This window comes from Ciconia boyciana, chromosome 13, assembly GCF_034638445.1.
Source record: "Ciconia boyciana chromosome 13, ASM3463844v1, whole genome shotgun sequence".
Classification (NCBI taxonomy): Eukaryota; Metazoa; Chordata; class Aves; order Ciconiiformes; family Ciconiidae; genus Ciconia; species Ciconia boyciana.
In genome coordinates, this window is record NC_132946.1 from 13,841,385 (window position 1) to 13,852,381 (window position 10,997).

Consider the following 10,997-nt stretch of genomic DNA (forward strand, 5'->3'; position numbering starts at 1 on the left):
ATTTTTCCTCTTTCTAAATATATTGCCTTCCATTGCAGTGGGACCCTTTCTGCTTTGCCTTTCACAAACCTTCACGTGATGCAGAGACAAATTGCAAAGAGACTTGGGAGAGAAACGAAGGGGCTGCTGCCACCGATGCCTCATCCCCCCTTCCCTCTGCCACGGTCTGACGGGACCAGGAAGCCGGGGGCTGGATTTGGATTCAGCAGGGAGGCTCTCCCAGCCCATAATTATGCCGACAGCTTCACAAGAGCCTTACTTTGGGTCTAATTAAGACTTCTTAGAGTTGAAAACAAACAGAACTTGGTTCTTTCCAACACTATAGACCCTTTGCATGTGCAAAGCAAAAAGATGAAAACAAAAAAGGAGGGAAATGAAGAAAAAAAAGAGGTCTGTGCCCAGCATTTTCCATCAGGGGAGGGAGCCCTTCACCATCAGGGGTGGTGGGATTGTGGCTGGAGGGACGGAGCCTGACCCAGTGTTCCTCACTCAGCGGTTAGGGGCCACGTGCTGATTGCTTCCCAGCACACTGTTTGGTACTGCTGTGAAGCTGGAGGGAAGTTCAGTGTTTCGTTGTTTCTGATGGCTAGGGCGGAGGCAGGAGGAGAGGCAGCAAATCCAGGCTCTTGGGGTGAAGGACTGCACACCTTTACAACTTCAGGAGACTGTGACGACCTGAGCTTCCCCTGGACAACATGAAGGTCACCTTAGTTTGTGTATTGAATACCTAATGTAGGTGCAAAAAAAAAAAGACACTAAATCAGAGTTTTTCAAAAAACACTCCCAAGAGCCATACCAGACACCAGCAGATGAACTTGCCTACATTAAATGGAAAGGGGCAGGTTCCTACCTGGTGCAAGTGTGTGCACGGCAATTTAGCCTGAACCCTTTGATTTCCCTGTCTCCGGAGACACACAGACAATAAACACAGTTCATTCACTCTTTTTGTAGGCTCTTGTCTCATCTTAAGAGTGTAAGATGATGAGGGTGTGCGCTGAGATGCAGTAACTCGGCCCTTGGCACCAGTCGGGGTGCCGAGCCCGGCACGGCTGCTGGAGTGCCAGTGCCATCTCCTGTTCAGCGCGCACCGGCTTCCCCTGCTCGCTCCACAGCATGTTTGCCTGCCTTCAGAGGCTGGTGGGAAATATTCCCAAACAGCCTGACATCCTGCTACCGACTAATAAAATATGGTATTTATAAGGTTAAGGAAAACGTGAAAATGCTGCAGAACTTACTTGGACACTGCGTCCTCTTCACCGCAGTCCAGAAAAATTATCACTTTCATTGGGCCATTTAGGAAGAAATAATCCTCAGACTATCTCATTCCATTAAGTACAGCAGGCTTGGATCTTCTTTCCAAAGCACATCTTCAGTGACATTCAGTTTTACTTGCTGTGGCTGTAACTCGAACTCCAGCCGCTGCCAAATGTATTCGCAAAGTCACAGAGGAGGAAACCGAAGCCAAAGAGGAGTCATTAGTGGGTCTGACGTCAGGGAAGTTTATGCTCCCATTACACCTGGACTGTTTATGCTCCCATTACACCTGGACTGTTTTCCAGACTTTTCACACCATTGCTTAATTACGACAGCACAGACTCGCCCTCATTTTACCACAGTATCAAAAGCAGTGGTGATGCTGCAAAGTGTTTTCTAACAACTCTTTTTTCAGTTATCCCAGGGATTCTGAAGGGGAGCTCTGATGAAGTTGCTTTCTGGTCTAATATTATCACCCATCGTAAAGTAACTGAAGGAATCAAAAGAATGAGCAGAAAACCTTTTCCCTATTGGAGGACGGGAATATTCCCAATAGGACAAGATCCCTCAGATGCCTTAGGATGGGCAAAATATCAGATCAAAGTGGAAAAAAAACCAGAATTGTTATTGATACATAAACAGAGGGAACTTTACTTTCTTCTTCGGAATCACCACTGCCTGGAGTCATGCTGTAATGTGGAAACTTCAGCCTCCAGGCTATTACAATGAAGGTTTCCAACTCATGTTTGGAAAGAACTGCTTGAAAGCATGACACTTAATGGCTCAAAACTCAGAAGACAAATAAAAAGAACCCAAAGCTCCCCAAAATAAATTCAGCTGAGCAAGTGCTCTGGCAGCGTCTGACACCCAGAGCCGACCAGCAGCTTTACAAGGCAAACTGAGCAGTGAAGACGCTCCTAGCAAATAGGATTTTCTAGTTCCTGACCTGTACTGGTATCCTCAGTAATTACCATTTCTGTCACATCACTTCAGTGCCACAGTGCTCATACAGGCTCAATTTCTCCAGTGGCTGAGGCCATCCAACGGCTAAGGAAGGAGGGGGGTGAAATATAAAACTGCTGCCCAGTCATCGACTACTCAGCTAAAGGAAGAAACCCAGAGACTGTCTCATCTCGACAGAGAACACACTTAGCCAAGCTAACGAAGACAACCCTAACAAGATGAAAACACAGGCAGCAAAAAATAGGGAAGTTAAGTGGTGAATGAACATGTTTAGCATATTTCAGCTTTAGGAAGCTTGCAAGCAGACTTGTGTGTGGAAGAGGAGCTCCTTGAGACACTGCTGGGCAGAGCAGGGCTTTGGTGGCACTGCCGCCACCAGCACCAAGGGAAATCGTCCCACGGGGCTCAGGGGTGGACGGTACCAGGTACCTCCTGGCAAAGTCAGGCTCTGCTCCTGGGGATGCTGTGCCTTCTGAAACCTAAGTTGCTCCAACTGGAGCAGTACCAGTTTGACCAGTTGAAACCCAGGGCTCAGATGAGCCAGCGGATGTGGTTTACCCAGTAAGGTGGCTCTTGCCACTCTCACAGTTTCAGAGTTATTCTCACCATCACCAGCAACAACCAGCAATGGACGACGGAAGCACAAAGGCTCTGTGATTACTGATGGGCAACCTCACATGACATGTTATTCCTTAATTTTACTTGTAACAGCATAGGAGAAATATAACAGGGTCAGCCAAAAATTCATACCAAAATATTACCTAGTATGTCAGCAGCAATATTTCCATAGTCTCCCTTGCTTTAAGAGCTGTAGTAAGCTGTATAGTAGCTTAAATTAATTCTGCTTTGTGTTCTGCCAGTTAGAAACAACAAATACAGCTGCTCTGTTATCAGCTGCCAAGTTTCCTGCCGCTATCTTTCTATAAACCTATTTGCTGGCAGCTCCTTCTGGGAGGAGAGACCTGGTGTGGGGTTCACAGGGGTCACACGCTCCAGCAGAGACATTACGACGGGGCACAGAGAAGCGAGGCCGCACGGGAGCCATGGTCACAGGGGTATCACCGAGGAGCCCTGGTCCAGCCAAAGAGCAAAGCTCGTAGCACAGAGCAAGGATGCAAAGGCCTCAAATGGTAACACCCAGGGATTACCCACAGCTCCTCACATCCAGATTGACATCTCTAATTTTTTTTTTTCTGCAACTCAAATCCATGAAAGGAAACTAATTTGTCCTAGTTTGGATGCTCCCATAAAAAACATCAGTATACCAAGGTTTTTCCAATGACAAATTTTGGTTTTCATCAGTTCTTCACATAACATATGTTCATACAGCACTAATTAGGACCAGATCTGGAACTTGCTGAGAGCCAGTTAGGAAACAGGGAGGTTTATCCGAGAACAAGTTTTGGAGCTCTTAGGAAACAAGGGGGACATCGCACCAAAACAAACTTAAGTTTAGAAGATACTAAAGGTGTTTCTATACCATAAGCTGGGTTGGGTGGACTCTAAAATGAGTCACATGCAATAACTTATGGCTGTAACTCCAAACTCCCAGTAGCCCTACAACACCACTTTTTGTAAAAGCCCATCAATGGACTTCCATATTCACCATCTGTGGATGCCAGGTAGATGTGCAAGCAGAAAATGATGCTCCATATTTCTGACAAAATCAGTCCCAAAGGAAAATATTAAGGGAAAGCTGTATATCCAGGACCCTACCTGTATTGAAGTGCATCTTCGTCAGATCAGTCAGAGAAAGCAACTCCTTTATATCAAAACCACCAGGTTTGGGATCTTCTGGCCTGAAACAGCAGCAGCTGAACTGGGAGATTCCTCAAGCTGGTTCATGTGCTGTGTGTAAGCGTGGGCATCCCCTACGGAGTATCAGCAAGGGTGCAACCCAGGCAAGGATGGAGCCTTCCATTTGGGAGGTGACGTGGACCATGCAAACAGACATTGAAGGTGGGCATGTCCCCTGCAGCTGAGGTCCCCACTGCAGCTCCACATCAGCCAGCGCAAAGCAAATTCAGAGCACTGCTGCCAGGGTCTGTTGCAAATCCACCCCACGACTTTCCTCCTTTAAGCTCTGCCTGGGTGCTAAGGGAGGCTGCTGAAGGTTTCCTTCTCTGTAGGACACAAACGTTATTTAATCGATTACTTTAAAGCCATTCATGGCACAAAAGGTCTCTCCTGAAATTTCTGGTTACAACTGACGCCTGTGCCTAACAAGCTGCTTTTCTCTATGAAATCACTGCTGACGCTCAGCGTTTTCCTTCCACCTGTTCTGGAAGGAACAGGATTTCCAGCCACTTTGCAGGTCCATGTGCTCAGGGCGACTTTAGGCAGTAATTACCGCTGCAAAATAGCATCCACGCTTAGCTCAGGAGAGGAACTCGTGGTGGTACGGCACCACAGCCACAGGGACACCACCATCCTTCGTGTTTCCCATTCAGAGAGCCTCCTCAGTGAAGCATTCACTTTTTGTCTTGTTCACAGCCAAAAAGCATCAGTTCAAGGTATAACATAACACTATAAATTGTATAAAGATACAATGTGTAATATTTACTACTGATAACTAAAAATGCAGTCACACCAGAATTACCAGCCTCGCAGTTTCTGAAATCTCTAAAGTACCTAAAAGTAGGAAGCGTTTAATTGTACTCTGAGTAACCAATGGATTTCAGTCCATCTGTAATACTTAAACTTAATAGGCATCTCCGATAGCTACATCCACATTAACAAATAAGAAAAAGAAGTCAAGTTCAAAGCACACTGAAATCAATATGGCTTTAAATGTACTCATTTGAGATGAATCTAAAACCCACACACATTAAAAAGTGCCAGCTAGACATTTTTCTAGGAACTGAATCACCTACCCACCAGCACCACAGGACTCCAAAAAGTGTTTCAGAGAGGGGGAAGATGTCCAACAAGAAGCCTTAAAAATGGAAGAAGCCCTCAGGGCTGCAACAACATGCAAGTTCTGCCATGTACTTCCACAGGCAAGGGAAAAAATAGGGGCTACCCAAAGGAAAATTGAGGGAACTACCAACTGAAGGGCTGTTTGGTGTGCAGACTCTTCCACTTTCTTTCAGAGGAAGGAGTATTTTCCTTCAACTTCATATGTTTTATTTCATGTTTTTAGAATTATAAGTGTAGCAAGTCAGATCAGTAAATACTCATATTTACTAAGATTTATTGACTGTAAGTAAAGAGTGAGACCCAAAGTCTTGGTGCAAAACCATGTAGCTCTAAATCTGACCCTCTGCATGCAGCATTACAAGGAACAGCCGTGTTCACTCCAGTATTGTTCTGCAAGTTTTAAATCGTGCCTCCACTACTGAGCACACATTAAGGTTTGATCAACCTAACTCTTATATCAAAAAAAGAGCAAAAGGTTGTAGCATCTGTAGACAGGACTGATTTGTAAGAAATGGGGGAGAAGGGAAAGTTACGTGCATGGCTTAATAACTTTATAAGGCTTCCCACAAGAATATGTAAAATCATTTCAAGTGTGATATGGCTTTTAAAATCCGATCCATAGTTCCTTCTACAGCCAGAGAAGGAACTATATCAGATTCTGACAAAATATGTCGGAATCTGTGCTCTAAGTTGCTGAAATTCATCAGAATCAATGAGGAACCCAGCACGAAGTAAAACTCCCATCCAGATTAAAACATCTGATTCCTGCTGACCCTTTGGTGGACTTTGTCTCAACGCTGTACGTACTATGGACTATACAGATCATTTCAACATAGACCTATTTAAAACATTGCAAAAATTAGAGGATGTGAGGGAAGGGAAGAATGACAGAAAACTTGAGGTATTGCTGACTAAGGGCAGAGCATGGAAGTACAAGGAGGAAGGGATTTGTAAGAATAGGATGCAGATCCACACCAAACTGCTCTGCCTTCGTTTTACTGCCATAAAGAGTTAAAAGTAAAAGGCAGTTAAAAAAATATACTCTCCTCTTTATGGCTGTCATATCTCCTGTTTCAAAGTACACATGCTTTTGCAGAGGTCATTCCTTCAATCAGGAAGGTCACAGTAATACAGCTGTGGAAGAACTGCAGCAGGTATTGATCTGGACTAATAAGTGCCTAGTTTGTACTGATGGATGGCAAAATGGCCCTGGCAGCCCCTCTTCATCTGTCTCTGGTTGAGACAGCCAGCTAGGAGGAATTTAAAACTGTATGTGAATTCATTTAACCAGGAATTTAAGCTCACGGTAAAATACCAGCTGGATTTGCTGAGGTCTTTAACGCATACACCAAGGTAAGCTTAGGGCAAACTTGTGCAGTTTCAGTACACTCTGCCAGGCTTAAGTTTAATGCAGAAAAGTGAGAGGCCCCTTTGCTGGGCTTTACAAATACAGAGTCTGTGGCAAGTAGTCTGTAAAATGGAATTTCAGTTACACCTGAGCTGGAACTACAAAAAAAAATTTCCTTTTTCTTTGAAGTCCTTGATGTGGGGTCAGAGCCATTAGTGCAGATTTCAAGCTCAGGATTGATTTCGGTCTGAACTGCACAGCTGTTCCCTAGCCGTGCCCCGGAGCCCCAGCAAACCAGCCCGCAGCCTAGCTTTGGCTCACGCTTTCTCTAAGTACTTGTAAAACTTCTTGGATCCACAGAAAAGGACTGTTTAACATAAAAGTCAAGCAAAGAACACCATGAGGTGCACAAGCTCGTCCCCAGAGCTGCTCAGCAGCGTTTTGCAGCGGCACACCATGTGCCACGGGTAAGGGTTGCTCTACAGAGAGCCCTTAGGTCGTGGCCTAAACAGGAGCCACTGCCAGCGATCTCTGACCTCTGCCACAAAACCTGACAAGCTGCACAGGTACTTGTAAACAAACAAGCAAGCGCGCGCATGCCCAGCCACGCGTAAAAGGCCCATCTGAGATCAGGGCTAACCTCAGCGGGGACAACGCACCTGCAGCAAGCAAAGGCAGCAACGGCGCTGCCTGCGGGACGCGGAGAGCTCGCGGCAAAGCCAGAAACCAATTCCCCATCTCCCCAAGGCCACGCTGACGCCCAAGCCACAACATAATGCTCTTCTGCAATTTTTAATGCAGCTTTTCCCCTGGAAAAATATATTGTGGTAACGGACTGGATATGTGCCTAGCCTCCAAGGGCTGCTCTGCCCCAGCAGCCGCGGTGGGCCCTGGCCTGGCTTTCCGCACGCCCTTCCCGAGCGGTGCTCGGGGAACAAACACCGGGGAAAAAAGGGGTTTAGGAGCGCGGCTGCGTGCGGCCGCAGCGAGCCCTCGCACCCTAGGTGGCAGCACCGCCCAAAGGATGGCCCCAGCCGGCGGCTGGCGGGAAGCCGCTCTGCCGGCCTCCACCAAAACCCGAAAAAAATCTGGGAGCCTGAGTAAAAGGGGCGCGGTGTGAGCGCCCAGGCGCTTGCGGTGGCCGGCGGAGCGAGGCGGGGGCAGCGCGGGTGGCGGGGACGTTTGTGCCCTCCTGCCAGCGCGGGAAGGACGGAGCCAGCTCCGCAGGGCAGCCTGCGAGGAGCACAGAGGTCCGCGCTTTTCCGTTACCAGCGTGCTTTTCTGGCACGATAACGGCGATAAACCTGCTGTAAAGGCACCGCCTCCGCCTAACCGGGAGGGCCGGACCGCCTCAGCATAGGGGAAACGTTGGTCCCTTTCCCCGTGTAATCATTTCTAAGACATGCCCAATGTCCAAGACAATAGTTTTACTTGTTTCAGTACTGGTACACGTCTTGTCTAGCTCCGTGTGAGCTAGACAAGCTTCGCCGTGTGAGCTTTGTCAGAGAGCTTCAAACAGCCCGGGGAAGTCAACTCACACCAGAGCCCTGTGTGAGCCCCAGTGCAGGATGGAGAGACAAGGGCAAAAGGGTTTCCATGTTATTTACCTGCCAAGGTGAGACTCCTGCCAGCCAGCGGCATCAGCGAACGCTGTGGGCAAGGCAAGGATCCCAAGACCAAACATGGGGCTGAACAGGCACACCCTGGCCACCTGCAGACAGACAGGCAGAGGTAAGGCTGGCAGGGACCCATCAGTGTGCCCATGGACATGCACAGGGAAAGCTGATGTAGCAATGAAACCCTGCACCCTGCTATCTTCTCCATCCCTCCCATACGAGGAGGCTTTTCCAATACAGGACAAGGATCTCCTGTAAAACCAGGCAGGTCATGACTTGGGACATGGAGACTGGCCCTTCCTCCAAGCTCTGCTCGTCTCAACCCTTTCCTCTAACAGGGAGGAAGATGATGCCTGCTAACTCTTATCAGGCATTTCTCCTCTCCCTGCCTGTGCTTGCCCTACCCTCTGCTCTCTAGCTTCACCTGCAAGCCCTGCATTACCCTGAGGGATCACAGTCACAGCTGCAGTGAACTCCTGGGAGTAAGTTTCCCCAGACCTGCCACCACATGGAAGAAAAGCCAAGCACTCTATTCCACCCCTCATGTTGAAGGAGCATTAATATTTTACTGTCAACGAATATTGACTTTCTTTTTCCATCTTGCATTTCTTGATCACATCCTGTATGGAAACAAATTTCAGAGAAAGGAAGAGAAAGCAAATAATGTCATTTAATTTGCAATGTATTATTGGTTTCATTATGTGGAATGCTAAGCCTGGATTTTACCACATGGATTAAGTGTCACTCTGGCAGATAATGGAAACAATATATCTACAAAGGTAAAACTGAGAATGAGGTACAAGTTGCAGAAGCAGGACAGCACAGGGCATCACTCCATCCACTGCCTCCTGCATCACCCTGCGGCAACCAGGGCACCAACCTGCGCCTCACCCAGCTGGGCTGGGCAGTGCCACTGGTCCTACCAGATCACCTGGAAAGCGCCTTGGCCATCTTGTCACCTCCTTCTTTGCTGTCTGAGGAGAGTTAACTTTCAGCTAGGTATGCAAGAGTTACTCTTGTATAATGAAGTTATCATTATGGAGATTACACCAACTCTACTGATATATTTGAAAGTTTAAACATAGGAAACACAGGATTAACAAAAAGTGACAGTTTCAGCACCAAGAGCCTGCAAAGTTGCCTTCAGCCACTGAGAAAGGAGGAAAGCAGGCTGTCAAGATATATTTTGATCTTCACAAAGGACAGATGACAGCACAGAGCTCTTAAGGATACAAATACAGATAGTAAATTCAAGAGAGATTTTCTGTTCCATAGTTCTGTTCATCTGATGATCTGAGTTCATCAGCTAAAAAAAGCATTGATTCCTCATCAGTTGCACTAGCAGACCCACTGGAGAAGGATGCAGACCCACTGGAGAAGGATGCAGACCCACTGGAGAAGGATGCAGACCCAGCCTTGCCATCGCACGGTGTAGCACAGCCATTGGCACAACCTGCTGGATTGTCACATACCAAAAGAAAATCTGGGCTAAAACACAAGCAGCAGAACTCCTCCAGAGCTCAGGAAAGCCAGGATTCCTTCAGCATACCTTGGGCTGCCCACGTCACCTCGTCTTGTCGCTGCCAGTTAATGCAGAGGCCCATGCTGCTTTTTTAAAAACACTGAGGCGGTAGCTCGATCACTGTCACATTATGGGTATGCACTGGGGTAAGCCTCCCAAAACATCAGGGGCTCCACCACCACGTGGGGTTTACAGGGCATGCCATCTCCATTAGATTTTCTCCTCTTCCTCTTCACTTGCACACTGTGAACATCAGAGTGCTGCAGTGCACCCGTCACTAGGAGGGTCACCCCTCTTTTTCCTGCTGCCAACCAGCTGCAAATCTGCACCATGGGAAGGAGCTCCTCTGATTCACACTCCCAAGCAGTGGAAATGGGCACAGCTCCACAAAGCAGCTGAAGATCTGGCTCCACTTGACAGTAGTTTTATCTGAGATCACGATGAGCTTGACTAGAGGGTGCCAGCTGGATTGCTCTGGGGGACCATATTTATAGACAACACTTGAAAGGACAAGTTCAAGGTGATGGCCCCTGGTGGCCCTTTTCATATTCCTTTGAGAGATCCTTATTCACACCTACCCGAGTGCTTGCCAGGCAGGTTGGAGAGAGAGCAGATAATGGAAGGAAGGCATAAAGGTTTGGCTAAGTCCCCTCTCCCCACTTCTGTTCCAGTATCCTGTTAACTACAGCAAGCAGCTACAGCCATACGAGCAAGACTGAAATTGTAGAAAATCTTATCATATAATCTGGTTTTTGTTTCTGACAAATTACACCCCGTTCTCCCTCCATACCCAGATTTTATTTGTTACCAAACATCAGGCTTTGCAGAAAACAATTTTAGACTTCACCTGCACCTGCCCCCCAAACAACACTTGGGCACCAGGCGCTTTCTTCTCCAGCCACCCAAGAGGAGCACTGCTGCCGCTTTGCCCTGCACCACAGCCACGAACGGCCAACGCCTGAGCTGCAACGTGGGTACACAGCCTTCAGGCCAAAACTTCATTTTCGTGGTCAGAGCAGTACATTTTTTTCTGTAAGCAATGAGATGCTCAGTGCAGTAACAGTGTACCAGCACTTTTTAGAGCCGTCATCTTCCTGCCTCCCAGCACAACTCATGTGACTCGTTACTGACTCTGGACATTTTGCTTTACAAAGAACATTTCAAAATCATTGGCAAGAGTCACCAGGGGGATTATTTTTCCTTGCAGAATGAATGGTTTTCAAAGGGGTAAAGGCACTGGGCATAGCAGTTAAATAGTCCCAAGGGCTCTTTGTATTGCTTTAAAGCTTTGAGAAACTCAGAGATACATTAAAGCATCAGCATCATTCCCATTAAATCCCCCGTGATAGAAACAGAGATGCCTCCACTGAGCCTA

At 47.4% G+C, this 10,997-nt stretch overlaps 1 long non-coding RNA gene across 1 annotated transcript; it reads right to left on the reverse strand.

The window, feature by feature from the left end:
• Positions 1-588: 588 nt before the first annotated feature.
• On the reverse strand, positions 589-4,015 carry LOC140659036 (uncharacterized). The gene is made up of 3 exons (XR_012044964.1): positions 3,934-4,015; positions 1,236-1,419; positions 589-727 (listed from the first exon to the last, which is right to left on the reverse strand). It is a non-coding gene; the product is annotated as an uncharacterized lncRNA (long non-coding RNA).
• Between the last annotated feature and the right edge of the window lie 6,982 nt (positions 4,016-10,997).